Here is a 27,951-nt window from a genome sequence, read left to right on the forward strand (position 1 = left end):
CCCAGAGGAAGCTCATTTTTCACTTCCTAACACCACCTGGAAAGAAGAGGCTTTGTTTAGTTCACACATGTCAAGACGAGTCTTTTGGTCCCTAAAATCATCTGTCTCAATGCACCATCCAGCTAGGATGTGCAAGTGGAGCCCAGGTCAATGTAGCAGTGTCTGTAACCCATAAGACCACACATCATCAAATGTCATGCTGTCGAACTGATGGGTTGAAATGGAGAAACATATCTGTCGACTTTTCTGAAGTGCTACGTTACTGTTGCAGTGCTTAAACAACCCACACCCCCATCCTCTGGGACAAGGAGTATCCCAGCATTTCCAAAAGTGAATGTAAAGAATGGAAGGGAGTAAAAGAATGTATTGATCCATTGGTTCTATTAAAAGATTTAGGCATTCCAATGCTTAATTTTTAGGCCTTCCAGAGCAGAATCCAGAACTCGTGCCAGGTGCCCAGGCTCCATATATACTGTACCGTATCAGGCACCTCAAAGCAGGATCTAAAACTATAGTGTATTGCAGAGAGAGATGCCCATAGTCAGTATGTTCAACCTGCCTTTACCTGTGGTTACCCAATAGAAGATATCTGAAATCTTGCCCCTGTCTAGGCTTTCAATTCAATTAGGAATTCAGCATTCCCTCTAATCTCATGTCTCATGGTAATCTCATGTCTCGCGACTTTGCTCAGGAACCTGGACTCAGCCTTCCAAGTGCTTCCCCTGGGGTCTCGGCAAGATACCCTGCCAAGCACTGAGAGTCAAAGCCTTTTACTGAAGCATGGCATTAAGTGACTCACTGAAAGTTGCACACCAGCTTCTGGCAGAACCAACATTATCTACTGAGTCTCAGGCCAGAGCTTTCAGGAGAAAACATGTTCTCTATAGTGTCTCTTCTAGAGTTAAAATGCTGTATGAGTAAGAGGATGCTGTGGGTAAGCAGAAGGCAGCCTGCAGCCAAGGTTCTCCATTTCCTGGATACATGCTCTAGGCACTAGAGATTTTTCCAAAATGCGAAATGAGGATATTTTACCTCCAACCACAAACTGAGGTAGACCACTGCAGTCAAAAGGTGTTAACACCTGCTAAGATCACACTAGGAAAAATAGGGTCTAGATCTTGTACCAAACAGTCTTAAGTTGGAGATGATAGACAACTGTCTGGCAAGTTCAGCTAAGCACACAGTGCTGCTGCCTATTTCTCAATCAGAACATTAATTCTGCCTAAGGCTCACAGGAAGGTTGTTTTAGGAATGTTCAGAGTTAGGTTGGCTCTCATTACTTTCACTTTATGAGGCAGTTTCTCAAATCTGAAACGAAATGTTATGAAACTAGCCCGAAGGCTCACGCTCGGCACCAGAACCTGAAATGCCAGAGTCATAGAATCACACTGTCACAGAATGGTTTGGGCTGGAAGGGACCTTCAAAGATCATCTAATCCAAAACCCCTGCCATGGACAGGGACATCTTTCACTAGATCAGGTTGCTCAAAGCCCTGTTCAGCCTGACAGTGAACACTTCCAGTGATGGGGTATCCACAACTTCTCTGGGCAACCTGTTCCAGTGTCTCACCACCCCTATCATAAACAATTTCTTCCTTATGCCCCACTTAAATCTACCCTCTTTCAGTTTAAAACCATTGTCCCTTGTCCTGTCACTACAGGCCCTGGTAAAAAGTCTTCCTCTGTCTTTCTTATAAGACCCCTTCATATATTGAAAGGCCAGAATAAGGTCTTCTCAGAGCCTTCTCTTCTCCAGGCTGAACAACCCCAACTTTCTCAAACTTTCTTCAAAGTCCCTTCCTTCCAGAACTGTGCTTTCTGAATGATGGCTATACCCACCAGCAAGGCACAAATCTACTGCCTGATTTGCTTGAGCAAACAGTACAAACTGCACACCTGCCTCCTGCAATAAAGGCTTACCTTTGAGGAAGGGACTTCTCGGGTTTTAGCTCTGAGCTTGTTTACTTGACTCTCAGCAATATCTGCCCTTTCCTCAGCCTCTTCTAGCTTATGCTGTGTTTTTCTGAATTTGGAGAGATTAGTATTGGCTTGTTCATCCTGAAATAGCAAAACAAAAGGAACTAAAAACCATCTGGCAACATGCTGGGGCACAGAGCCAACTTTTAAACTGACAGTCCTAGAAAATGGTAAATAAGTATTTGTTTCAGTTTAGTGACTCACAGCTTCCTCAGCTTGTCTTTTGTAGGATTTGATTTTCATCTGCAGTTTATCTACCATATCTTGTAACCCCATCATGTTCTTCCTGTGTTCTTCATTCTGTGGAAAGGGAATGTGCAATTATATGTCCTTGGGAGACAAAACATCAGGAGAATTGCTTTCTGTTTATACCCACCTGGAAAGTAAGCTCTTTGACACGCCGTTCATATTTGCGGATGTTTTTCATAGCCTCTGCTGATTGTTTATGTTCTTCTTCCAGCTCAGCTTCTAACTCTCGGATCTGGTGAATCAATCAACAATTGGCTTGAGCCCTCACACAGGACACAGTGAAGAGAAGTATCTTTGACACCCATGTTCAGTGCTGGTACCCACCCTGGCCTCCGTCTTTAAGAGCTGTTTCTTTCCTCCCTTCAGCGCCAACTGCTCAGCCTCATCCAGACGGTGCTGCAGGTCCTTCACCGTCTGGTCCAGGTTCTTCTTCATCCTCTCCAGGTGGGCGCTGGTGTCCTGCTGTTTCTTCAGCTCTTCTGCCATCACGGCTGCCTTGGAAGGGAGATGACACAAGAAACTGGAAGAATGTGAAAGAACAGTGCATGCTGTGCACCATCTGAGGATTTATTCCTGGTTCCTGCTGACCATTCCTGTGACCGCATTTCCCGCTTCGTTTTTTTCTGTGACATGATAGCGGCGAAACATGACAGGAAATCATAGGAAAAAAGATGGGAAAAAAACTGCCTTGCTGCACATGCAGAACTTGGAACAACGGGAAGGGTAAATGCTCTATCCCACTGTATGGTCATTACTGTGACCTTCATTGACACCCAGGTGCCATGGGGTAGAGCAGGAGCCACAGCAAAGCTTGGGAGCAGGGCATGGCACAGCTGAAAGGCTTCTCTGCATAACACATGTGGAGTGTGATGGAGTCTGCATGCTGTGCCTTAGTGCATACCCTGTTACTGCCACAATAGCCTGGATGGCTAGTGTTACAAGGCAGAAAGTAGTTTAAAAGAATCTGTTAAAGACAAAGCTAGGATATATTATGCTCTCAAACATTTGATTCCTACACAATCAACTGAAGCATTTTGGTGAAATACTGAGTGACATTACTTACAAATAATGTAAAATTCAATAAATTGCTTTGGCAGCAGAATACTTGAAAAAGCCTAAATTGAAAAATGTGAGAATAAAATAATGGCATTAGAAATTGTATATAAGTATAAAAATATATGTATGTGCCTGTGTGTATAATTCACTGTAATGCTCTATTTCTGTTTTATTCAAACAGAATACAAATTATCTAATTTTTTTTTTCATTTTCATAAGCAAGTGGCAAAATTTTCCTTCTATTTTAACTCCAAATAATGTTTTTAAGTGTTAAGATTTTGTTTTGATCCTATGCATCAAAAATCATTAGCGGATTGGGCCCCATGATACAACAGCCCTATTGCCTGGTTGAGCTTCACTGGCCTTGCACAGGAGGATAAAGCACCAATTTCAAATGGAAATTCACAATTCTCATTTGAAAAGTTCTTAAATAGGATTTTGAAAATATAAATATTTAATTACATTAGACACTGTACTGGTTTCAAAACTACAGGATTTTTTTGTGGTTTACATTTTCATGCAGCACTGGAGAAAGTTATTTCTTTTAGACTGACTAAATGCGGGTTCAGTTCATTATTATGACAACAACCCCAATAACTCATCTTCCCTGTTGCTCTAATCATCCTCTGACATGTAGCTTTTTCAACCAGGCCCACAGACTGGTTCTTTTTCCGACTTGTGACAAGAGTATTTACATTAACTCCCAGCAGCAATGCCATTGGCAAGCCCTGAAAATTTGAAGATAAAATCACAGTAACATCCTCACATCTGTGATTGCCTTCTTTGCTCTTTCTTCAGCATTTTTTGCTTTATCAGTAATATCTTCCATCTCAGTTTGGATTTGTGCCACATCAGTTTCAAGCTTCTTCTTCGTATTAAAAAGGCTGGTGTTCTATGAAGGAGAAAAAGAGAGGCTTTGAGTGTCTGTCTTTGGTCTCTTACACACAGAGACCATGAATTAGTATTCGTTCTTACTCCGTGAATCTCTGGACCCAAAAATAGCAAAGCAAACTACCTGGGTATGGAGGAGCTGCACACGTTCAGTGGCATCCAGAAGCTCCTGCTCAGCCACTTTCCTCGACCGCTCCGTCTGCTCCAGGGCTGCCCGTAGTTCCTCAATTTCAGCCTGCAGCAGGTTGGCTCTGCGCTCCACCATGGCCACCTGCTCCTTCAGGTCCTCCCGTGTCCTGAGAGCATCGTCCAGGTGCAGCTGCATGTCCTAAATATGAAGAGCCGATTTTGTCCTAATTAATTTCTCGGATACTGTGCTTTAAAATAAATGAACCAGAAAGTTAAACCAAGACCTTGAGAACTCCCTGGATGCTGTGCAGGTGTTTCTGTGCCTCGGCAGCCTGGCGGTTGGCATGGCTCAGCTGGACCTCCATTTCATTCAGGTCTCCCTCCATCTTCTTTTTCAGCCTTAAGGATTCACTTCTGCTCCTGATCTCAGCATCCAAAACACCCTGCATTGTCTCCACAGTTCTTTGATGGTTCTTTTTTAACTGGCTGATCTCCTCATCTTTCTCAGCAATCTTTCTGTTGATTTCTGATTTAATCTGAGCCAGTTCTCGGTTGACTCCAAGGATTTTGACCTCTTCTTGCTCAAGAGCTGCCTTTAAAAGAAAAAGGGGAAAAACAAACACAAAAGTAACATTTCAGAGAACATAATCATTGTGATGTTACTCAGTGACTTCACACAAACTCCTAAAGTTTGTGATAATCAACCTTGCACACAGCCATTACCAGGAGAGAGAATAGAAAGCTGTTCAGACTGCTCTCTACTTTTTCCAGTCATATTTAAACTAACTCACCTCTGCCTCTTCCAGAGCTAACCGCAGCTCAGATTCTTCTACTTCAGCTTGCTTTTTGGCTTTCTCAAGGTCTCTGATCATTTTGCCATTTTCAGTAATTCGTTCAGTCATATCAGCTATTTCCTCTGTGAGATAAGAACGACATCAGCCTGTGGAAGCCAGAGAAGCTGAACTCTATGCTTTGTGACTGTGTTCAACTCCTCTTCTGTATACCTGCATTTATACATATGCATACACATATGTACATGTGTACACGGTTGTATATGTGTATGTGTACGTGTATGTATGTACAGACAAAAACAGATACAGCCAACTCATGCAGGATGACATAAACACAGGGGCATCGGTGTGGTCTCATGGCCCTCCTTACAAAGAGCCTGGAAGATACCTGCATGTGTTTATGTCTCTGGATAGGCCATCAGGGTAACACTATAGGTCTTGTAATTATATGTTCACAGCGCATCTGTAAAATTCACTTTCACAAGCTGTACAGCCTCTTGAGGGCACCACCTTTACCTGGGAGTGGTACCTAAATGCCCTTGATCTTACATCTCTGCAGCAGATAACGGAGAACCAGGACATTTGCTTTATTAGCTTAGTCACTTTACAAAATTGCTCAACAACTTTTGGCGAGACATTTATATTCCCCATTAAAATGGCGAGAATAGTAATGACAGAGTCCTGTAACTTAGTGTACCTCATGCAGACATAAGCATGCTTGTAGAGCATGCCTTGTTGTGGTAGGACTGTGAACAGCTCATGGGAAACCAGAGCCAAACACTTACGCTTGAGAGTCTTGTTTTCCCGTTTGATTGTTTCAAGCTGATCTAAAGTTTCCTCATAGGCATTTTTCACTTTGAAAAGCTCTGTGTTCAGCAAGCATGATTCTTTAGAGAGAGCTTCCCGCTCCAGCTGGCTCTCCTCATACTTTCCCTTCCATTCTGCCACGACCTGAAAGACATCATGTTTGATTCCCTGCTAGTACTGAAAATGTTATTTTAATTGTGGCTATTTTCTGTAATAGAAAAATACTGGAGTCCTTGAAAACAGGACAAATTCCTATTGCCATGCTCTAGAGGAGCTTATAACTGTTATACTCAACTTGATTTCAGTATTGACTTAAGCAGGGAGTATTAGTTTGGCCTTCTAGGAAGGCTAGACTTGAAAGATACTGTGCTCACTTATCACCTTATCAAAGTTCTGCTGTTTCTTGTCAAGGGCAGCTGCCAATGTGTTTGCTCTCTCTATGTCCACTGTCAGATCCTCCACCTCCCCGTGCAACTTCAACTTCATCTTCTCCAAGGAGGCGCACTCTGAATTTACAGTCTCCGCCTGCTGCCCTGCTTCCTGGAGACGCTGAGAGAGTTTTTTCCTTAAGGAATATAAATAAAACAAGCATGTGATTCAAAAAATCAGTGTATTATGTACATAATTTAATGAGTACAATATCAGAAGTTGGTTTTTTAATTAAGCGTATATGCAAACCCCAATAAAATAATTTAGGTCAGGCTACTAAAAGTAGGTCTATGTTCTGCACAAGGTACATAATATCTGGACAGTTCATCCCATCTATCATGTACTTGGCCTCCTCCAGCTCCTCCGTGCGCTGAATAGCATCCATCTCATATTTGGTTCTCCACTGGGCCACTTCGCTGTTGGCCTTGGACAGGGCACGCTGCAGCTCCCCCTTGGCTTCCTGCTCCTCCTCATATTGTTCCCGGAGCAAGTCACAGTCGTGGCGAGCAGATTGCAAGGTGTGGGCCAGGGCATTCTTCGCCTAAAAGTTACCCATAATATCATGTATTTATGTTAGCTGTGACCAGCAGGTGACTCCATGAATATGGTCACTAAAAATATGGTCACTGCAGCTTGGGCAGAAGACAAAGGGCCAGAGGTTTGTAAGTGTTCATGCAGCCATCTTCAGCTGCAACCAACTTTTCTCAGCTCTACCACTAGAAAAGACCAAGACTGATGCTCTCACCTTGGCATATGCTGTAGCTTTTTTTCCCTGGGGTTACAGAAGCAAAAGAAATGACATAGACCACGGCTTTAAAATTAAAAAAACATACAAAAAAATTAACCGAAAGTGAAACTACTTTTAACGTGTCAGAGACCTCCTTAGCAAAGCACTTAAATACAGTGCTCACTGTACACATTCTGCCCAATAGTAATTTTATTGTGTTAGACTGCAGGCAACAATACTTACAAACTTCCAAAAGTGTTTTTTACATGAACTGAGGCCCTGGTACATTTTGAAGCCTTAGCATGTGCTCAGTAGTTAGCACTACCTTGATCTCTTCCTCTAGCTGCCTTTTAAGTTCTTCTATTTGCTGTATAATTGCCTGCTTGCTTCTGGACAGTTGCAATGCTATGGTTTCTTTCTCTTCAAGTTGACGGCTTAGTTCACCTGTAACAAGAGAAGACAAGTTTCCAGTGCTGTCCAGATTAAGTATCATGAAAACATTCCTATAAAAATAATAATCAGTAGCAGACAAGCGGAATCACACAACATTGTTTATCTTATCAGTTGTTACCTTTATGTATATACTTTTACCATTCTTATTTTACCATTCTCATTGCACATATTTTTTACCACATCATCTTCACTCTTAGAGAAATGCAGGGTTTAGCAATGAAATTATGAGACAGATATGTCTACTCCAACACTTATATATTTTACTTCCTTTAACATTACTCCTATTCTGCTTTAATCATGAGTTTTACTGTTCATTCAGACTTCCACATACATAGGCTTAACCCACAATTCTCTTAGCTTTAACTACTTAAGTGCACAGCACTTAGTTTCTCTATGGTTTCAAACCTTCCTTTCTCTTTCCTTTCTTGTTTGTTACCCCTTCTAAATTTCTTTTATACTGACATCCTTTTTTAAAAGAACATTAGGGAAATTGGCAATTCTGTCGCCAGGTCTAGATGCTTCTCTTCAAGTTATATCACTCTTTTTAGCTTATTCTGTGTTTTCTTCCCATTCCATTTTACCATACCTTCTACGAAACACTTTAATACTCTCCACCGCTTTGCACAGGTTTAGTACTTTCTTCTGCTTTCCTACCCCTGTTATCAATGTTTACTTGACCTCTCCTTTCTCTGTTTATCCGCTCTGGGAACTTCCTCTTCTCTGCTGTTCATCTGCTGGGTTACTGTAAGTCTCTGGTCCTGCTTGGCCCGCATAGGGAACTTTCCCCTTTTTCCCTTTTCTTCATTTTCTCCTAACCCCACTTCATAACACTTAGTAATATTCCTACTGATTTCAGGCACGCTTCCCTACTTTTTTCCACGCAGGCATTTGCAATATATAGTGTGGTGCATTTGGGCACCCAGTGCTACAAGGAACCTGATTCGTCGTTGCTGCTGCCAGAGGACCAGAGCTACCTGTGCTCCATCAGGAATGGGTGACTGGCACATGGTATTTTGTTCCGCCCGTATCTGAGTGACTCCCCATCATCTCCCAACTTACGGATTAATGTTAGTGCTACCAATGCCATTTTTGCCTTACCTATCTGTTGGACAATTTGACTTAAGGCAGTCATCAAGGAGACCATATAATGATCCCTTGGTGCATGATGTTTAACCTGACTAAGAGCTGGTGTAGCACAAAGGCTAATCAGTTTACCTATTTCATCCCTACTTTATTAAATGCTTGAAGTCGATTCTAAAAGTCCAACCCACAACTGTACTTTCTTCCAGTGGCCCAAGATCTGCAGCTATCTGTCTTACATCCTCTGGTGTCATTTTTTTTAATGTATCAAGACTAGTTTGATCTGCAGTACCTCTCTGTTGTGTGATGGTGGTAGTAGTCATTGTATATGCTGCTATAACCACCTCCTTTTCTTTTTTTCATTCATATGTATTATCCCAATAAGTGTTTTCTCCTGACTCCCATTCTAATTCTCCATCGCTTCCTGCAGGTCAGCAGCTCTTTTTCATTTTTGCATCCAGATTAGCTTTTTGCAAGCATCTAATTTTAGTTTCACATTTTTTATGATCAGTTCCCTTTGGAGCTCTCCCTTGCTCTGGGGTGAACCATTGCACAATATATTTTAATCCTTCAAAATGCTCCTGTTGTTTTCCTTTCTTTTTCTAAATTCACCTGATTCTCTAATTCCAGTTGTATCCCTTATTACATTTTTGAGCCACTAGATGATATTCCTTTTTTAAAGACAAATTTGCTTTAGAAAATTTGCTTAATTGTTTCTTTTAAAACACAGTTTTCATGTTGAAGCAGTATGATTTTATGCTGTCATACTGGCTCAACTGACACAAAATGCTTTAGCAGCTTCCCATAATTGGTCCTGTGATACAAGAATATATTCTAAAGTTTCACTTCATAAGCTTTACAATAACTGGAAAACATTTATTCTACACCTCTCTCCTTTCTTGGAGAGGTGCCTATAGCCCATGCTGTCATCTCTAGAATTCTTGGGTCTTCTTGTAGCCCTCCAATATTGTCTTTTTCAGGCTTTTCCCAAGCCATTTTAGATTTTTTCTCAAGCTTGCTATTTCATTCTAAGATTCCCCTTGAGCATTATGCACAATGACATTACAACAAACCGATCAGATTTACAGAATCGTCTTGCAAGCATGATCACTTTAAAAAGATCACTCAGAAGAAAAGAAGAAAGAATTCGCTTGTGGTCTGTGTGTTCCCACATGACGTTCTCCATCAAAAGGTGTTGTAAATTCCCTTTTCCCTGATAAGGGATGGAGATGGGGGAGTCACAGATCACAATCAGTATTTATTTTAACACCTTTTATTAATTAAGTTGCTACAGTTATTAGCCTCGAGCTGTTATTATTAACGCCAGGCAACTCTGAACACAGCACATTCACGTATTTCTTCACAGCTTATTCATGCACACACATTCACCCACATCTCCCTAGTAGGAGCAACACCTGGAAGGCCAGCCCTGGTTCTTTGCTCACAAGGAGATGATCATACTAACAGGCCAGTGCTTGGTCAGAAAGACCCTCAGGGGCTTCTGTTTTCATCAGGTGGTATGTATAATCCTGTAGTCTTTGCATACGGCAGCTACCACCCTCTTGGATGTGGTCCCAGTTATACAACCTGTTGTTGACGCTGGTGTTTGCCAGTGGCTTTGGGATGATTTGGCACGTCTTGGTGATCTGAGTTTGGCAGTTCTTGTGTATTCATAAGGACCACTAGCCTCCAGAGATTAACAGATTTTGGGAGACTTTCACATGCTACACGCTCTTTGGTCTGCTGTTTCCTTGCAACTCTATCTCCATCCACATACAGATGTGCCTATAGAGCTCGTTCACAAAAATTCATATATGCTCACATAGAAAGGGTTTTCATGGCGAGTGTAGCCCTATGGCTCAGCTGCCAGAACAGTATATGTCAGCACTACCTGATCTGCTACTGTGTAAAATCACTAAAATTCAGAAAGTTAGTTTAAGCCAATTCAGTGCCATTTTCATTTGAGATGTCTGACCTTGCAGTCAACCACACTAAGAAGCATTCACACTGATCATTTACACTGTTCCAAGAAGTCTGCGTGGGAGCAGTAACAAGCTTCATGAGGGTAGCACACACAGAGATACTGCACATACAGTGAACATGTGCACTCTTGGAGGAGAAAGCGCAGTTCTAACAGGTTGCTAAAATCATTTGGGACTGTCCCAAATTCCCAGTCTCCCTGTTTGGAATCAGCGAGCTATGTCACATTGTTCTGGGGATTATTTACCTAAGCAAATAATGCTTGCAATTGGCATATGAACTTTAAAGTGTCGCTCATGAACTCATTTCCTTTGATTTATTTCTAATGTCTGCGCCTGTACCAATGAGTCTGGAAGTAGAATATGCACTTTGGAAACAATTAGGTCTCACTCATGGTACACGTTAGAGGGTCTCTCTGCTACTGAACAGAAAAAATATCCCCTCAGCAGATCTTTGTGCCTTCCTTACCAGACTCTGTCTGGAGCTGGGCTTTTTGTATCACCATCTCATTCATATTTCTTTGGTTCTCCTCAAATTTGGCTTTCATATCTCTCATCTGGTCTTCCAGGGTACGATACATTTTTTCCAGATTAGCCTGAAAGAGAGTAAGAAAGTGGAATCTGTGTATGCCTGTTTGTATTGCATTAAATTCCCACCAGACAGAAATATTGCCAATTCAAGTATTTCACTTATAAAGAAACACCTTGGACTTAGTAATGGTCTCTGTACTATTAGCCAAGTCATCAATCTCCATCTTCAGCTCACTCTTCTCCTTCTCCAGCTTCTGCTTCACTCTTTGAAGGTTGTCGATCTGCTCCCCAAGCTCAGCTGTGCTGTCTGCGTGCTTCTTCCGCAGGGTGGCAGCCGTGGCTTCATGCTGCAGCGTGGCCTCTTCGAGGTCACGGCGCATCTTCTGAAACTCTGCCTCACGCTTCTTGATAAGTTCAGTTTGAGCGGTGGTGGCTCCTCCAGCCTCTTCAAGTCTTTCACTGATTTCCTTAAGTTCATTAGCCAGCTTATCACTATGATTCTCTGCTTTTGCCCGCATTGCTTTCTCACTCATGGTCTCCTCTTCCAGCTCTGCAACACGGGCCTATATAATGAGGAAATAGCACATCAGGAATCAATAAGGTAAGAGATAATTCAATGCTTAGGTTAGTGCATAATTGTCATAGTAGAATACCAAACCCATTGTTTTGGAGACTATAAGCAAAACAAAGTCCCTGTGAATTTTACTGTTTTGCCATTGTAGGCGAAGGCTTACCAACAGGAAAACACCTATGGATCAACTCATATTTAACTTTAGATCACAGCTTTCTGTTGTGTGGAGAAAATTATTACAACTTATTGAGGTAATTACTGTGACTGGGTCAGAGATTTTATCAGTTAACAACTGTGGACAAGCATTATTCATGCTACTACAGTTTAAACAAGCAAACAGTAATGATGAAGTAGTTACATAAAGTCTCTTGCCTGCAATTCTCTCATCTTCTTCTGCAGCTGAATAACTGAATTCTGCTGTTCCTCAATTTTATTTTCCATTTGGTTAAATTCAAAGTCTTTCCTGTGAATGAAATGTCATTTTAATAAAAAAATATGTCCAGTTAAAAACAAACAGTAAATTTGTCACTAATTTTTTTTCTCATACTTCCTTAATTTTTCATCTAAGTGTTGTTTATCATTCTCCAGATCCACTATGGTTTCCTGGGCAAGTTTCAAGTCTCCCTCAAGCTTTCTCTTTGCTCGTTCAAGATCCATACAAAATTTTCTTTCCTGTTCTAAAGATCCTTCAACCTGTAATATAAACATATATAAAGATGACTGACGGAACAACTGAAGAATCTGTCCCTTCTCCTTGTGTTGAACATGCTCACATGGTTCACTTGTTGCTCCAGCTTGATCCTGGCTTTGATGAGGGTATTAACTTTGTCCTCCTCAATTTGCAGGTCATCCAGTGCCTGCTGATGGGCTTCTTGCAGGGCCTTCGTCTCCTTGTCTAACTTCACAATACTTTCATCCAAACCTGTCATTTCTTCAGTTAGATTTTTAACCTGTTGTAAGGCAAAATACTTGAAGGTCACTAATAATTTTGGCTTTTATATAGGCTAGTGATCACACAAAGGCAATAAACTCATTGCTAGACTACCAAAGAGACTTAATTAGTTACATTATATGGTCAAACTATACAATCTCTCTGTTTATATATCAACCCTTCTGAAGACACAAAGCAATTCTGAACTTTCATTTTAGTGCATTTTTGTATGCTTATGGGTTGGTTTTCCTGCACAACAGAGGTGACCAAATTTAACACCAGGCCCATAGATTTCCTTATACAACATCATGCTATTGTTCAAGTTGACTGCACCTTTACATCCTATATACAGACAGAGGAACTATTATTAAACATGCAACTAGCAGAAATTAAAAGTACCTTGTTTTCTGTGGCATGCTTTTCCTTTTCAGCCTTGGCCAGTGTTAACTCAAGGTCATCAATATCTTTCTTCAGCTCAGAGCATTCATTCTCTAGTTTCCTCTTTCTGGCTGCCAGATCAGCATTTACCTCCCCTTCATCCTCCTGTTTTTCCATTACCTCCTTTATTCTTGCTTCCAGCTGGAATTTTGCTTTGATCAGCTGGTCACACCTTTCTTCAGCATCAGCCAAATTTTCATTTTCCTTTTTATAGAAAACAGAAATGTGTTTCATTGTCACACACTGGAACTGATACTTGCAGAAATCACCTGCTCATTATGCAACTGGAACATGAAATAACAGAATTTCCATTCATCCGTTTCCTGAAGACTCAGACAAAACTGGTGTAAAGTGAGGAGCCAAAAATGGTTTTAAATTACGTACAGTCTGTACTTGCAGCTGCAGGTCCTTTTTCTCTTGCACCAGAGTCACCATTCTTTCTTCCAGTTCTTTCCTCTTAGTTTCTGATTTAGCCAGTTCTTCTTTCGTTCTCTCAAACTCTTCCTTCATCATGGCCATTTCTTTCTCAGTTTCCACACTTTTTAAGAGGGGTTTCATCTTGAAGTATAACTTCATCCAGGGCCAGTGCTTGACGTTCATGAATGCACGGATGTTGAACTGAATGCAGAAGACGGACTCCCTGAAATCAAAGCGATCCATCAGTACTGTGAGAAAAGCACATCTTTGAGAAACCAGACCTCACAGAAGACACACACCTTCGGTCTAACATTCTTTTCAATTCAAGTCTCCTGAGGTATCCCCTGCATAAAGCCTGTGTCTGCGTGATCAGTTGTCCTAAGCAATCATCTCGCATCTCTTCCAGGACACCTAGCAAACCTGCTTTGAAGAACACCTGCAATCAAAGAACAGAGATCAGTCATTGCTGGACTTATATTTTAATGCAATGAATGATTTCTCATTTAAAAATTAGATGTTTACTTTAGTGTGTCCAAATTTGTACTGAGTATGATCTATTTCAATGGAAGACAGCAGCTTTTCACATGCCTTCTTGCTATCAATAAACTCTTTTTCTGGAATGACACCAGCATTCAGAAGGCGGTATCTGCCAAAATAAAGGAAAAAAGCTTAACTGTCGGTATCATTTTAGTGCACAGGATGCTACAAGAACAGCTGTCACTTTGAAGATACAGAGGAAGGCTGAGTCTGACTCACACCTCCAGCCTTAAATAGCAAACCAGTAAGGAGCAGGTCAGTTCAGTAGGTTCCCAGCATGTGTTACAGCCCTCACTAAGACTGAGGGCATGGACAGTCTGTTCTCTGGACCTGAGAGACTCTGCTCATCTGTGTCACAGTCATTTACACTAATCTAGGAGGCCACCTCACTGGGTTAGCTGTAAACTCAAAAAATTAATGGATTTTAAGAATAGGGAGGCTGCTACAATTATCTAATCTGACCTCCTGTATAACACAGCGCACAGTCCTCCCAGTGCCTTGTTCATCCAGCCCCCATCTTGTGATTAATCTAGTACATTTTTAAAAAAAACATATTTCAATCTTATTTGAAACCTTCAAACCTTGAGAGTGTCCCAGGTAAGCTGTCCACCCTCACGGTAGGAAAGATATACTTCACTCTACCTTGACAACATCCTTTTTCAGCTCCCACCCTTGGACTCTTGCTTTGAGTCTGTCTTTTAGATGACAGGTTCCTGCATATTCAGAAATCTTTACACCTGTAGGTTCTCTACACCACAAATATCATCTGTTAACATACAGTTTCATGAGTTAAATAGTTTGATTTAAATCTCTCACTGCACTTGAGTTCACATTTATCCTGTAGCTCTTTTCTGAACCATATCCAGCTTCTCGCATTCTTCCTGAAGTATGTAAACCAGAACTGGACATAGTATCTAGCAATGGACTTCCTAATCCTACGCTGAGAGATTATTCCACCCCCTATTCTTTTCAGCATGCCTCTGTTTACCCATATACAAACCTGCCCACCCACATCACTGCCTTGGGAAATCTTCAGTTAGTGCCCAAAATGCCACTTCTACCCTTTTCAATGTCCCTGCTCTCCAGGATACCCTTTTCAGTGATGTAAGTGTGGTGTACTTTCTTTGTTTTTAGAGATCTGACCCTACATTTGCCTTTGTTCAAATACAATAAGCAGATGACCCCAGCTGGGTTGCCCTAAATTTAGCAATGCTTTATAAATGTCTTATTTGTATGGCAGTTCCTGAGTTTAAATTGTTTGGTTGGGGTTTTTTTGATCTATAAATTAATGTAGCTATGGTGCTATAGAAATGTTAGCATGAAGTAGTGTCAGCCCTGTACAAAATGAGAGTGCCACGTAGAATTAATCTAGATGTCCTGCTGAAGTCCGTTTTGTTAATGTAGCTACATTTGCCACTCAAGCTTGTAATTTCTTCAAAAAAGTGGTGTCAGGTTTAACACAATTTCCTTTCAGTAAAACCACTCTAGTTAGAATTATTTAAACAACATTCTTCAAACTTCTACTAGATAGTGGTTAAATGTAGGATGTGGTATAGACCAAACCCACATTTTTGCTGAAACATGCTTATGTCAGATTTGAGAATTTAAGCAAAGAATACCCAAATCATAGAATCATATAATCATTTAAGTTGGAAAAGACCTGTAAGATCATCAAGTCCAACCATTAACCTAACCCTGCTAAGTCCACCACTAAACCATGTCCCTAAGCGCCTCATCCTCCAGGGATGGTGACTCAACCACCTCCCTGGGCAGCCTGTTCCAGTGTCTGACAACCCCTTCAGTGAAGAATTTTTTCCTAATATCCAGTCTAAACCTCCCCTGGCACAACTTGAGGCCATTTCCTCTTGTCCTGTCACTCGTCACTTGGGAGAAGAGACCAGCACCCACCTCACCACAACCCCCTTTCAGGTAGTTGTAGAAAGCAATAAGGTCTCCCCTCAGCCTCCTCTTCTCCAGACGGAACAACCCCAGTTCCCTCAGCCGCTCCTCATCAGACTTGTGCTCCAGACCCCTCACCAGCTTTGTCACCCTTCTCTGGACACGCTCCAGCACCTCAATGTCTTTCTTGTAGTGAGGGGCCCAAAACGGAACACAGTATTCGAAGTGCGGCCTCACCAGAGCCGAGTACAGGGACACGATCACTTCCCTGCTCCTGCTGGCCACACTATTTCTGATACAGGGCAGGATACTGTTGGCCTTCTTGGCCACCTGGGCACACTGCTGGCTCATCTTCAGCCAGCTGTCGACCAACACCCCCAGGTCCTTTTCTGCAGGGGAGCTTTCCAGCCACTCATCCCCAAGCCTGAGGCGTTGTGTGACCCAAGTGCATGACCGGGCACTTGGCCTTGTTGAACTTCATCCAATTGGCCTGGGCCCATCGATCCAGCCTGTCCAGACCCCTCTGCAGAGCCTTCCTACCCTCAAGCAGATCAACACACCCATCCAACCTGGTGTCATCTGCAAACTTACTGAGGGTGCACTCGATACCCTCATCCAGATCATTAATAAAGATATTAAACAAGACCGGCCCCAAAACTGAGCCCTGGGGGACTCCACTTGTGACTGGCCGCCAAACGGATTTAACTCCATTCACCACAACCCTTTAGGCCCGGCCATCCACCAGCTTTTTACCCAGCAAAGAGTACACTCATCCAAGCCATAAGCAGCTAGTTTCTCCAGGAGAATGCTGTGGGAAACCATGTCAAAGGCTTGTCAAACATTCAGATGAACATGAATGAAGTGAAAATAGGTTTTGGCATACAGTATTCAGGAAGGCATTTGGGTGGGCACTGCCCACACAGACCCTGCTATTAGATATGTCTTCATACTTTCCATAGTTGTTAAAATAGTCTTTTCCTAAGAACTTTATCATTGACTTGTTTAGCAAGACTCTTCTCTCAAATGAATTGGGCTCTATGCAAACACAAAAACGTTATTACAGACCTTTGTTTAAAATCCCCATATAGTATCTTGTTAGGAAATCCTTTTCTGCAGATTCGAATGCCTTCCAGAACACCATTACATCTCAGCTGGTGGAGAACAAGCTTGTGATCCATCAGGCCTATGACAGAGCAACATAGGGATATATTGATTTTCCTAGCATTGGTCAATTGGTCTTTCTGCCAATTTCTAATCTATGTTTTATGAATTACCTGGGGTCTTTGTTTCATTGGGAATGATACAACGCACAAAATGAGGATGAGTTGTTCGCAAGTTGGACATCAGCTTATTTAGATTTTCCTGTAAAAAGGAGATCATTTGCAATCTCTATATTACTTCAAGACGTAATGCAAATATTCTCAACATGATTTGACTCTGATAAAAAATAAAAATTCAGAAGTTTTCCCTTACTCTTCTAGTGACTATTCTACAATCCTATATAGGCATCAGCAAAGTAAATAGCTACTAACAGTGTATACAATTGGTAAAATTTCCTCCTGTCTTAAAATGAAAACGTGTCCTTAGTGGTTAGAAGCTAATTATGAGGGCTATTAAACAGGGTGAGGATGGAAAGAAATGAACAATATTCCAGGATACCAATAGTGTTTTTTCTTGATCAAATGAGCAGTTGGTCAAATGAATTAACAGGTTGATCTGTTGTTTTTATTACTTAAGATATATTAGTTATGTATATTTAAAAGAGAATTGAGCCACAAAATCAATGTTTGTTTATGACATCTGAAGTCATCTGCTCTGCATGATAGTTTTTGCTAGCATTGCATTTCTTTAATCATTTCATGCAATAATGACATACTCTGAGTATGGCCCACATCACAGCCAGGTGGATGCTGCACTCCTCATCCTGTCAGGAAGGGCTAAGCCTGTTCCTGGCCCCAGGATATAGATGTGTCACAGCAGCTTCAAGGGGCTGCAGCATGTAATTTGTGTTGCCCACACTGACTGCAAGGCACTGGTTGCCACACAACGCCCTGCACTCCGAGAGACACACCCTGGAAGAAGCCAATTACAGCCAAATAAGGGAATGATGCTGTTAGCACCAAAGGTCAAAGCCAAGACAGCCTTTAGGCTGTCTTGAAACTGCAACCTGATCAAAGCACATGACTTCCCTTCCCCACCATCATCCTATTGGCCTCATCAGCAAAGCAGAATTTAAATTAACCTTTACCCAAACCCAAAGGTAACTTTCCACAATATCATATGGCAACAGAGGAAGTGGGAATGGGGAACTAGTGCAGATAGGTCTGACAGGACTGCCTTCTCGGTGTTTTCTACAGCCGGCCAATGCTGTGCCAGAGAACACACCTACCCGAAAGAGTACAGAGACAGTTTGGAATGAAGAGCCCTTTTTCTTGGTTCCTTTCTTCTTAATACCACCACCTTCAGCTGAAAAATGAGATGACAGTCCAACTGAGATACTGCTGTAAATCTCTTTGACAGCATTATAATTGTGCATCTAATACATAGAGCAGGAATACTGATTCAACACTGATTCAAGTCAGGTGATAGCTACAGTTGGAAACGCCAGACAGGAGACATAATCCTCTGATCTTACCTTCTTCTATGGAAGCAAAGGTGGCATAAAGATTGCATAAAATTTTCATAGATGATTTCTGATACAGCCACACAACAGTTTCATTCAGGGGGTCTTTGTTCTTCTCAAGCCAGCCAGAGATGTTGTAGTCCACTGTACCAGCGTAGTGCACCAGGGAGAAGTGGGCCTCAACCTTGCCTTTGGCAGGCTTGGGCTTCTCGAAGTTACTGGACTTGCCCAGATGCTGGTCGTAGAGCTTGTTCTTGAAAGAGGTGTCAGTTGCCTTGGGGAACATGCACTCCTCCTCCAGGATAGAGAAGATGCCCATAGGCTGAATAGAAAAAAGGTGTTTTCAGATAAGATGAGTTCAAGTTATAATAATATGGAGTGAAAGAAATGCTAAAATTGAAGTAGTGGAGGTATTTTATAGAGAACGAGCTTGGGAGGAGCAGGTAAGAAATATTTTTGTGAACAGCTGGCAAGATACTCAAAAACACCAGATTTTCATAAATAGGGTTTTGAACTACCCAGACATTGGCTGGAAAAAAAGAAAGCCAAGCAAAAACTGTGCAGTAACTTCTTGGAATACAGTAGTGACTTCTCCTTATCCAGAAGGAGCAAAAAGCAAGCAGACATGAGGCTTTCTAACATTTGAATTTAACTAAGAGGAAAACCGGAGGAGAAACCAATATGCAAAGACATAAGACAACTGGGGTAAATATGACAAATTACAATGATGTAGAAGAAAGAAAAACTGAACAGAGAAATAAAAGCAATGTCTTTTTAGAAGGCAGAACACATTTCCAATCAGTGGATAATTAATCACAAGGGTTATGTTTAAAGGAAGGGAGGAGGTAAGGAGACCAGGAAACTTCACAGAGAGAGTGTATTGAAGGCACTCAGTGCAAACACTCTCGAGAACCCCTTCCAGATCTGACTTGTGTGATTGCGCAAGCTGCGTAAGAAACTCACCTTTTCTATAAGCTCAATGCAGGCAGCCAGGTCCATCCCAAAGTCAATGAACTCCCATTCAATTCCTTCCTTCTTGTACTCCTCCTGCTCCAGCACAAACATGTGGTGGTTGAAGAACTGTTGCAGTTTCTCATTGGTGAAGTTGATGCACAGCTGCTCAAAGCTGTTGAGCTAATATTTGAGTAATGTGTTAATATCGTTAAACTGACTCAAAACTATTTATTTCATAGAGATGTCAAGGCAAGGTCAGCCAGACTATCCCTGAAGGGTTTTGATAATAGCGTAAAAGTTATATCATTGTGGTCCAGGCTTACAGAAAAGTTGTGCCGTGCAGCACATGATTGATGTAGCCTGCATTGGTGATGTTTTTGGGTGACCCTAATGCCACTAAATACAGATTATGTGGGGAGGGAGACAGCAGCTTCATGGCTATCCTTCTGCCATTTCTTTTCTCTTACAAAGTAGGTGATGGATCTACAAAGGCAGAAGCAGTTTCAGAGAGATTTGCCCTGCTCTTGAGGGCTGCTTTGGGGTAAGGAGGAGGAAAGGTCAGAAAAGTCAAAGAAAAGGAAAAAAGCATTTAAAGACAGACAGAAGACAGCTATGTAAAACCAAACCTCAAAAATCTCAAAGCCAGCAATGTCTAAGACCCCAATAAAGTGCTGTCTTGGCAGCTTAGTATCCAGTTGTTGGTTGATGCGCATCACCATCCACAAGAAGAGTTTTTCATAGACTGACTTGGAAATGGCATTCACTGCCTGATGCACCTGCAGGGAGATGGTTCACACAGCTGTGTCAGGGCACTGCTAGTGCATCACCAGAATAAAATGCCCCTCCACCATGCACAGATACTACCAGCCCACAAAGTGCACTAATAGGCATTAATGGTCCTGACCATCCTCAGCTGTGACCTGCACCGACTCCTGTCCCTTTGGGACAGGATGGTCCCTGCTGCTCCCTGACACTCACCTGATCCACTGTTTGGCCCTTCGTGACATATTCATTTCCCACTTTCACCCGGGGATAGCACAAAGCTTTCAGCAAGTCTGCTGAGTTCAGGCCCATCAGGTATGCTGCTTTGTCAGCCTCTGTAAAACAAAAAAAAAAAAAAGCTGAAAGACTTTCTTCTTAACTGGGACAGACAGAATGCATTGAACCCAGCCAGAGCTCACTCTGAAACGTGGCAAACTGGTTGGCTTTACCTATCCACAAAGCATGATCAATGTTCTCATTTACTTTTCCAAACAGCCTTGTAGGGCTGGTCCTCATGATTGAGTGGCTACAGCAGCCCCAACAGGTGTGGTAAAATGAGTGAGTGCATTGGTGATGGGACAACAGTGTTTTTCCCTTTGAGCTACTTCACAATGTCACCCAAGCAGAACAAGTCTGGATGTGTTACCAGAAACCAGCGAACACTACAGTAACACATCCCAAGCACAAGGTCCTTCAGCAGAGCCATCAGGAATAAGGTGGATGCAGAAAGTGACTCCACAGGAGGTGGTAAGTTGAAGGCTGAACCTCCTTTTTATGTTCATCAAGGAACAACTGCTTCTTTCCTGGAAGGCTCCTTGCATTTCTAGTGGAAAATGGTACAAAAACAGTTGGAAATACATCTCTCCAAGCCATGAAGGTATTACCTTCTGTGCCATCTGGCTCTGCCTGCTCCTCACGTGATTTCTGCTTGAATTTCATGTTCCCGTAGTGCAGGATTGCCCCTGTCAGTTTGTAAATCCCCATTCTCTCATCAGGGCTGAAGCCCAAAATGTCGATGGCTGCCTGCACACCGGATAGATCAGCTGATTATAATGGTGGTGATGGTAAAAGTGATACTGTCTTTCCTTGCTAAATGTACTCACATCTGTGGCAACAAGCTCCTCCTGGTCATCAATGCTGGCCACAGAAATCTCCCCTTGGCTGATGAAGGGGTAGTCGTATGGGTTGGTTGTGATGAGGAGCATCTCTGAAAGGCAAACGAAGGAGTGAGAGCCAGATCCTGGCAGTGAAAATGGAACAACGGCTCAGCAAGGTTTCACAGGCTCTTTTTTCTTCTGCATCCCCAAACTCTTGGTTTTCTATTAAGAGACAAGAAAAAGTAAAGCCATTCATCTGCCTTCCACTGGATGAACAGAAAGTCCTGGGCAGGTTCTCAGTCCTACCAGTTTGATATGCTGTGAACTGGGAGCTTAACATTCAGCACTGGCAGACAAGGAACAAGGGCCATCCAAAGAAACAGCTTTTAAGAAAGATACTTCTAGGTAAGACTCGTACGTGCTTATCCTCATACATGACGTAGACTAATCCATCCTGAATGCCCCTTGCACCCACTGCGGTTGTCTGCTGGCACACATAAGTAATACAAACATGTGTGTTTATCTCCATCTAATTGAGGCCGAAACTCACAACTCATTTTCAGTCCTGAATCCTATGGCAGTGTAAGAGCAGAAATGAAGGTGTGCATATGTGCAGTGGGGTTGTGCAGCGTGCAGGAGAGGAAGCCCTCCATACATTGAAGATAAATCTGCATCCTTGTACAGACATGCAGTCCCCTGGCACACGGCAGTCTCTCGGGAAGGGAAGGGAAGGGAAGGGAAGGGAAGGGAAGGGAAGGGAAGGGAAGGGAAGGGAAGGGAAGGGAAGGGAAGGGAAGGGAAGGGAAGGGAAGGGAAGGGAAGGGGGAGGTGGTAAATGTCAGGAGGGCACATGGTGGGAGTATGTGGGTAGGAGCTCCACCTTGGAAATATTCTGTGGATAGTTGGGAGGGATGGGCAGAATGGAGTGAGGATGAGTGCAGTAGTTGAGTGTGTTGCAAAAGGGTTTGGGATAGATGTGGGTCATAAGTAGGGTATGCCATGGTAGTGGGAAGGGGAAGAAGGCTGGAGGGGCTACACTGGAAACAGGGAAGAACTTTTGCACATATGATGAAAAGTTCAGATAGATGGTTTGTAGATCAGGATATCTGGCCATCCTGCACTCATGGAATATCTCACCTTTCTATTGAAGTTTATTCACAGGATCTGGCCCATATAAGTTGGACTTTCCACACCAGCAATAACAGCAAGGTGTAAGACAGAGTAAATCAGCCACCCCCACAACTCACCTGCAGGCAGTTTGCATTAGAAGTCACTCAGGGAAGGTAAATTGAAGGTGGAGTAACCCCTAGTGCAACACTGTTATACGGAAATAAAAGTGCTGTGTACAGCTTTGGTAACCCAGTTATTGTCAATGCTGGAATGTGGATGACATAAATAAGCACATGATCAAAGCTTCAGAGCTTTGCACAGCCTGAGGGAAGCTGGGTGCTTATGACACATGGCTCTAGGCCAGCAGGTACCATTGGACCCTCCGTCACTGAGCTGGCATATTTAGGGAAAAGTTTCCCATATTGATTTTACTGCAAAATGTCATCAGGTGATGGCTGTCCTTACCAAGCAGTTCAGGTTTCTTATTAGAGAGGATCTGGTAGAAGATGTGGTAGCTTCTCTCAGCTTTCAGCTGGAAGGTGACTCTTGACTTTTCCAGCAAGTCTGCAATATGTATGCACACATAAATTTTTCAAGCTCTTCTTTACTTTACAGTAAAGCAGTAAGCCCACCTCATTTACTCACAGGTCTCAATGTCACCAGAGGCCAGTTTTCCAGAGGTACCAAAATGAATACGAACGAATTTACCCTGGCAAGCAGACAAAAGGTAGTGGTCAGTTCAACATTCTCAGGATAACATGCCAGAGTGTTTTCTCTCTTGAATGTCAGTGACAGCATCTCCAAATCAGTCTGAATTATCTTAGATATTCAAAGATAGATAAAGAGGAACAGTTTGTGGCAGCCCATGCAGCTATGAGCATGAAACAGGTGTAAACACATCAGCATCTGACAAACAACCAAGAAATCTGTCAGCAATAACGTTTCTCCCAGACCAGCGTCTCCCAGTTGCAAGTAACAAGCAGGCAAACAGGATTAGAAATGCAGGAAGGTAGAGAGAAACATGACGACTCACAAAGCGTGAGGAGTTGTCATTTCTCACAGTCTTGGCATTCCCGAAGGCCTCCAGCAGCGGGTTAGTGCTGATGATTTGATCCTCGAGCGTACCCTGTGAGAATATTTAAATAATTATTGAAAAACACCATGGGCTATGTGGTAGGAAAAAGTGACTATATTGCGGCTCGCCTGATTACATGTGCAACCGTGTGCCCTTCATTTCAGCTGTACAGCATTATTAGAGCATCTTCTCGACTACAGCGCCAAGAACCAGCACTGTGTGTAAATGGTAAATAATTCATTTTTCTCTCATTCAGAATTTTTCCCATGGTCAGAGCTCTCATCTCTCAGCCACAGGGACAGACTGGTCTGTGTGAAGAAACTGGAGCTTCTGATTCTTCCTGGACACCAATCCCCCAGACCTGGTTTCAGTCCAGGTGAAGCTACACCTGGGCAGTGACAGTGGCAGCTCTGGTGACTTGTATTTGTTGTGGTTCTAACTGCATATCAGCCCCTGGTCCTACTGCCTTTTGAGAGAGTGGCTGAAACTAATAAAAGATATTTCATCTTTTGAGGTAAACGTTTGTCACCAGTGCTGTCCGCAGCCCCAAGTTGGTAACATCCCGAACTGTTCCTCTGCCAAGCCTTCCTTCCTCACACCTTCATCCAGGACTCCTTCTTCTTGGCTAGGTCCCCACTCGCTGCAATTGTTGCAAAGTACTGGATGACACGTTTCGTGTTCACAGTCTTCCCTGCACCAGATTCTCCACTGTTGAAAGAAAGCACAGAGGGAAGAATTACCTGCCCACTTTTTGTTGGAGACAAAGTTGAAAGTGACAGATGTACTTACGTGATTAGGATAGACTGATTTTCACGATCTGTCAAAGGGAAAAATAACTGCAGTCAGAGAAGCTGTAGGGAAAAGTGCTGGTTCTCAGGTAACCTGTGACCTAGTGTCCATCGAAGGGAAAGAAACAAAATCTCTGCAAGCAAAACTGAAAAGATGCATGGTCTTTTTCTCCTCCTCTCTTCCCCTCCCTGTACTCCACTTTTTGTCTTCTCTTCTCCACCTTTGCTCCATCCTGCACTCTCCTCTGCTTCTGTCTTTACCATTCTTTATCTTTATTACTATTTAATACAGGACAGGACTTGACTCGAACTAAAAATACGTATTTTGGTGAAAATATTTCTTCCAGCTCTGTTCTGACCCTAGCTGCTGTTGCCTGAAGCTACGTGCTGGTGTGCTGACCAGGGACTTCCCAGATAGTGTGTCTTATCTAACTGCAACTGCCCTTTGCAGTGATTCCTGTTATGGTGCTTAGCTTAGCACTTAGACCAGAAATACAGATATTGTGCAGTACAAGAACAGCACAGCACTTCCAAAATGTAAAACAGGGAAAACTGGCTGGAGCTTGTTTTGCATCACCTAGAGATAAAATAGGCACACCTAATTCCACAGTACAATAGTTCGGAGCCCAAGCGGATAATCTGCAACATGACACAGAACAAGGAATTGTGGTAGCACGCTGTAAGAGATGGCAAAGGCAACTGAGCCCAAGGCAGATAAGGAATGGCATTTGGCAGAAGCAGTGTTTCTGACACAGTTTTTTTCTGTAAGTCTGGTCAAAATAGAAAATCTCACCAGTCAGCATGAACTGATAGGCGTTGTCAGAGATGGAGAAGATGTGCGGAGGCGCCTCCTGGCGCTTCTTGCCTCGGTAGGCCAACACCACCTCCGGGTTGTACACCGGCAGCCACTTGTAGGGGTTGACAGTGACGCAGAAGAGACCCGAGTAGGTCTGCAGGAAAAAAACAGAACAGAAGTGTCACTGAAGTCCATCTCCTGGCAGCTGGATTTTCTCCTTTGCCATGAGAGGGAACTTACATAGATCATCCAGGAGGTGTAGCGGTCCTTGAGGTTGTAAAGGACAGCAGGTTCATGAAGGTGGGTCAACATGGCCACATCCTCAATTCTGTCAAACTTAGGTGGGTTCATGGCATATACATCATCAGGTTTGACATCAACCGTCTGTAATTCGGAAAAAAAGAGTGAACGTTGATTCAGCAACTCTCGATGCTCCTTCCATGTGTACACATTGAGACACAAACACAGAGAAGTAATAACATCCGTAAGGCTGCTCTAATTCAGATTTTTCTTTCTGTTTAACTGTGCGAAACAAGATATGGCTATTACAGGGCAGACACTGCTGCCAGCCGGGAACTCTACAACACTGGCGAATTTACAGGATGTAAATTTACTGTCTTGGAATTGCTACAACCATGCAGACAGGATTTGCGCTGGACCAGACCTTTCTACACATTATTGCTGCTTATGAACTTCAGGTCGCTGCTGCTCATGGCTGTAATAGCCAGGGGCACAACTGCTGGCCAGTCTACCTTTCAGCCTCCAGGATTCACACTGCACAGTGCCAGAGAGACAGGACACTAACAGCACAAGATTCATCAAGAGCAAATCCTTCCTTGGACCAGATTTGTTGCCATTCCTAATTAAACAAAGACTCTAGCCCTACCAAATAGCACCGTCTACTGGCTCACATTGTGGGTGACCGTCCTGTCACACAGCCAGACCCTGTGGATATGTTAGGGGGGGCAGGCAGACGTGCAGGAAAGCACATGTATGCAGAGGGCAGCAGCTTATCTCAGCCACACTGAACCATGAATGAGCTTGAAAATCCTGTTGTCATTTCTCCAGATGGCTTTTCCCATTGCTTTTATCCATTGCTTTTATGCTGTAATTGCTGCTGCCATGGACTGATCCAAGCTGACTAGTCCAATCCAAGGAGGAAATAGTGTTACTGCAATCATATTTGATTCAGAAAGATTGAACAGCATTTCCAAGCTCAGGTCCTGACTAGTGGAATGATCTTGGGCTTCTTTTGAGAAAGCAAGAATTACAGGCACAGTTTTCAAAAGCAACTTTGTGATATGTGTCCCTAAATACCTTTCAAAAGCATTCAAACACTCAAGCAATTAGGATTCACAGAAAGTCTCCGTATAGAACAAGAGATCACGCATTAGCTGCTACTAGCAGTACATATCTGGGAGTCACTATAGAGGTTTCTAGCATAATGTCAGTTCAGTGCTCAGAAGAGGGCAGGAAGCTTTAAAATATTATGAATTATTAGAAAAGAAAAGAAGAAAAGAAGAGAGTGTTATGTAGGATGTCTCTGTCAGTTCATTCACACCTTCGTTACTGATCACACCTCTTAGAAAGGATATAGTTGTACTAGAAATGATCCAGAGAAGAGAAAGAAAGATGGTCACAGCTATGATACAGCTTTTCTGTGAAGAGAGCATAACTTGATTAGGATTTGGGGGTGAAAAGGAGACACTTTTGAAGTCTGCAAAGTCCAGAATAGCAGAGAGAACCATGGCCATAGCAAGGAAGTATTACTCACTTTCTCTCCTTGTGAAAAAATAAGCTGGAATTACCAAGCTGCATATTGCAGGGAAAAGGAAGCACTTTACACATACTCCAATTTTAAACTGTGGAAATCTTTCCCACAGGACACTACAGAGGCAAAAAGCTCAAATGGATATAAAAAAGCGAGCCCCCAGGAAAGCAGGCCCTTGTACACAGTAGCCTGCTGCAGCCTCTGCTCAGTCACATACCTGTGATTGCTGGAGGCTGGGGTGAATCAATGGATGACTGCTTTATTCTTTACTTGCTTTCTTAAAAATCTTGTAGCACCTACTGCCCAGATGTTGGTGGAGGTGGTTCTTTGGGTTGCTGCAACTATTCTTACAAAATTTATCAGGACACAAGCTGCTAAGACATTTCAGAGTTTTTGCAAGATTAACACCTTGGAGGGTCCTCTAGGAAACTGTTTGCAGCCAGTGACACTGACAATAATTTCACATGCAAAGGGGACTTTCAAAATAACTGCCTGCTCTGCTACCAGTAAAGGAAGAAATTTATCAGTGGATATGACAGTGTTAGATGAGAAAGGGTTAAAAGCAGCAGCTGAGGAACACCAAGATTGGCAAGGCTACAACTCAACCTGTTTCAGAGCATTGCCTGATCCTTAGAGCCTAAACCAAGAACAATTATCCAATGGATACCTTCATCACAGCATCCAGAGCAATACCTTCCTCTGGAGGCTGTGCTGGTCCCAGTCAAAGGGCAGATGCTGGGCAGGGCAGATTTCTCGCCTGAGCTAGTCTAGAGCTTTCTGTGTTCCTTGCCCTCCCTAGCAGACATCCTAGGGACCTCAGCAGGGCAGGGAGGAAGGTTAGGTGGAATGCACTTACCCTGCCGTCCTCTGTCTCAACAGTTATCTTCCCATCCTGTGCAGCCTTGATCTTCCCTTTGGTGTACTCCACCTCGGGGTCAGCCACAAAGCAGTAGGTCTTGGCATCAAATGGCTGGTTCTGGGCTTCTATTCTCTCCTTCTCTGATTTGCGCAGGTACGGTGCAGCCTCACCAAAAATCTCCATGCCAGAGTGTCTGCTCGTGGCTGAAGCTGAAAGACAGACCC

The 27,951-nt window shown here is 42.8% G+C and overlaps 1 non-coding gene across 1 annotated transcript; it reads right to left on the minus strand.

Moving 5' to 3' along the window:
• Positions 1-12: 12 nt before the first annotated feature.
• Positions 13-27,910, minus strand: LOC104251804 (myosin-3). The gene is made up of 38 exons (XR_009484418.1): positions 27,725-27,910; positions 25,338-25,481; positions 25,095-25,251; positions 24,303-24,330; positions 24,113-24,221; positions 23,472-23,564; positions 23,084-23,147; positions 22,904-23,002; positions 21,335-21,438; positions 21,116-21,254; positions 20,448-20,566; positions 20,096-20,245; positions 19,479-19,649; positions 18,528-18,837; positions 18,282-18,358; positions 17,167-17,254; positions 16,958-17,075; positions 13,979-14,102; positions 13,756-13,892; positions 13,424-13,679; positions 13,001-13,243; positions 12,444-12,620; positions 12,043-12,363; positions 11,273-11,662; positions 11,038-11,164; positions 7,382-7,500; positions 6,674-6,870; positions 6,282-6,465; positions 5,879-6,044; positions 5,094-5,218; positions 4,587-4,895; positions 4,298-4,501; positions 4,049-4,174; positions 2,551-2,721; positions 2,354-2,458; positions 2,182-2,277; positions 1,921-2,058; positions 13-36 (listed from the first exon to the last, which is right to left on the minus strand). It is a non-coding gene; the product is annotated as a myosin-3 (transcript).
• Positions 27,911-27,951: the final 41 nt, after the last annotated feature.

The sequence above is a fragment of the Gavia stellata genome, chromosome 22 (assembly GCF_030936135.1).
Source record: "Gavia stellata isolate bGavSte3 chromosome 22, bGavSte3.hap2, whole genome shotgun sequence".
In the NCBI taxonomy this organism is placed as follows: domain Eukaryota; kingdom Metazoa; phylum Chordata; class Aves; order Gaviiformes; family Gaviidae; genus Gavia; species Gavia stellata.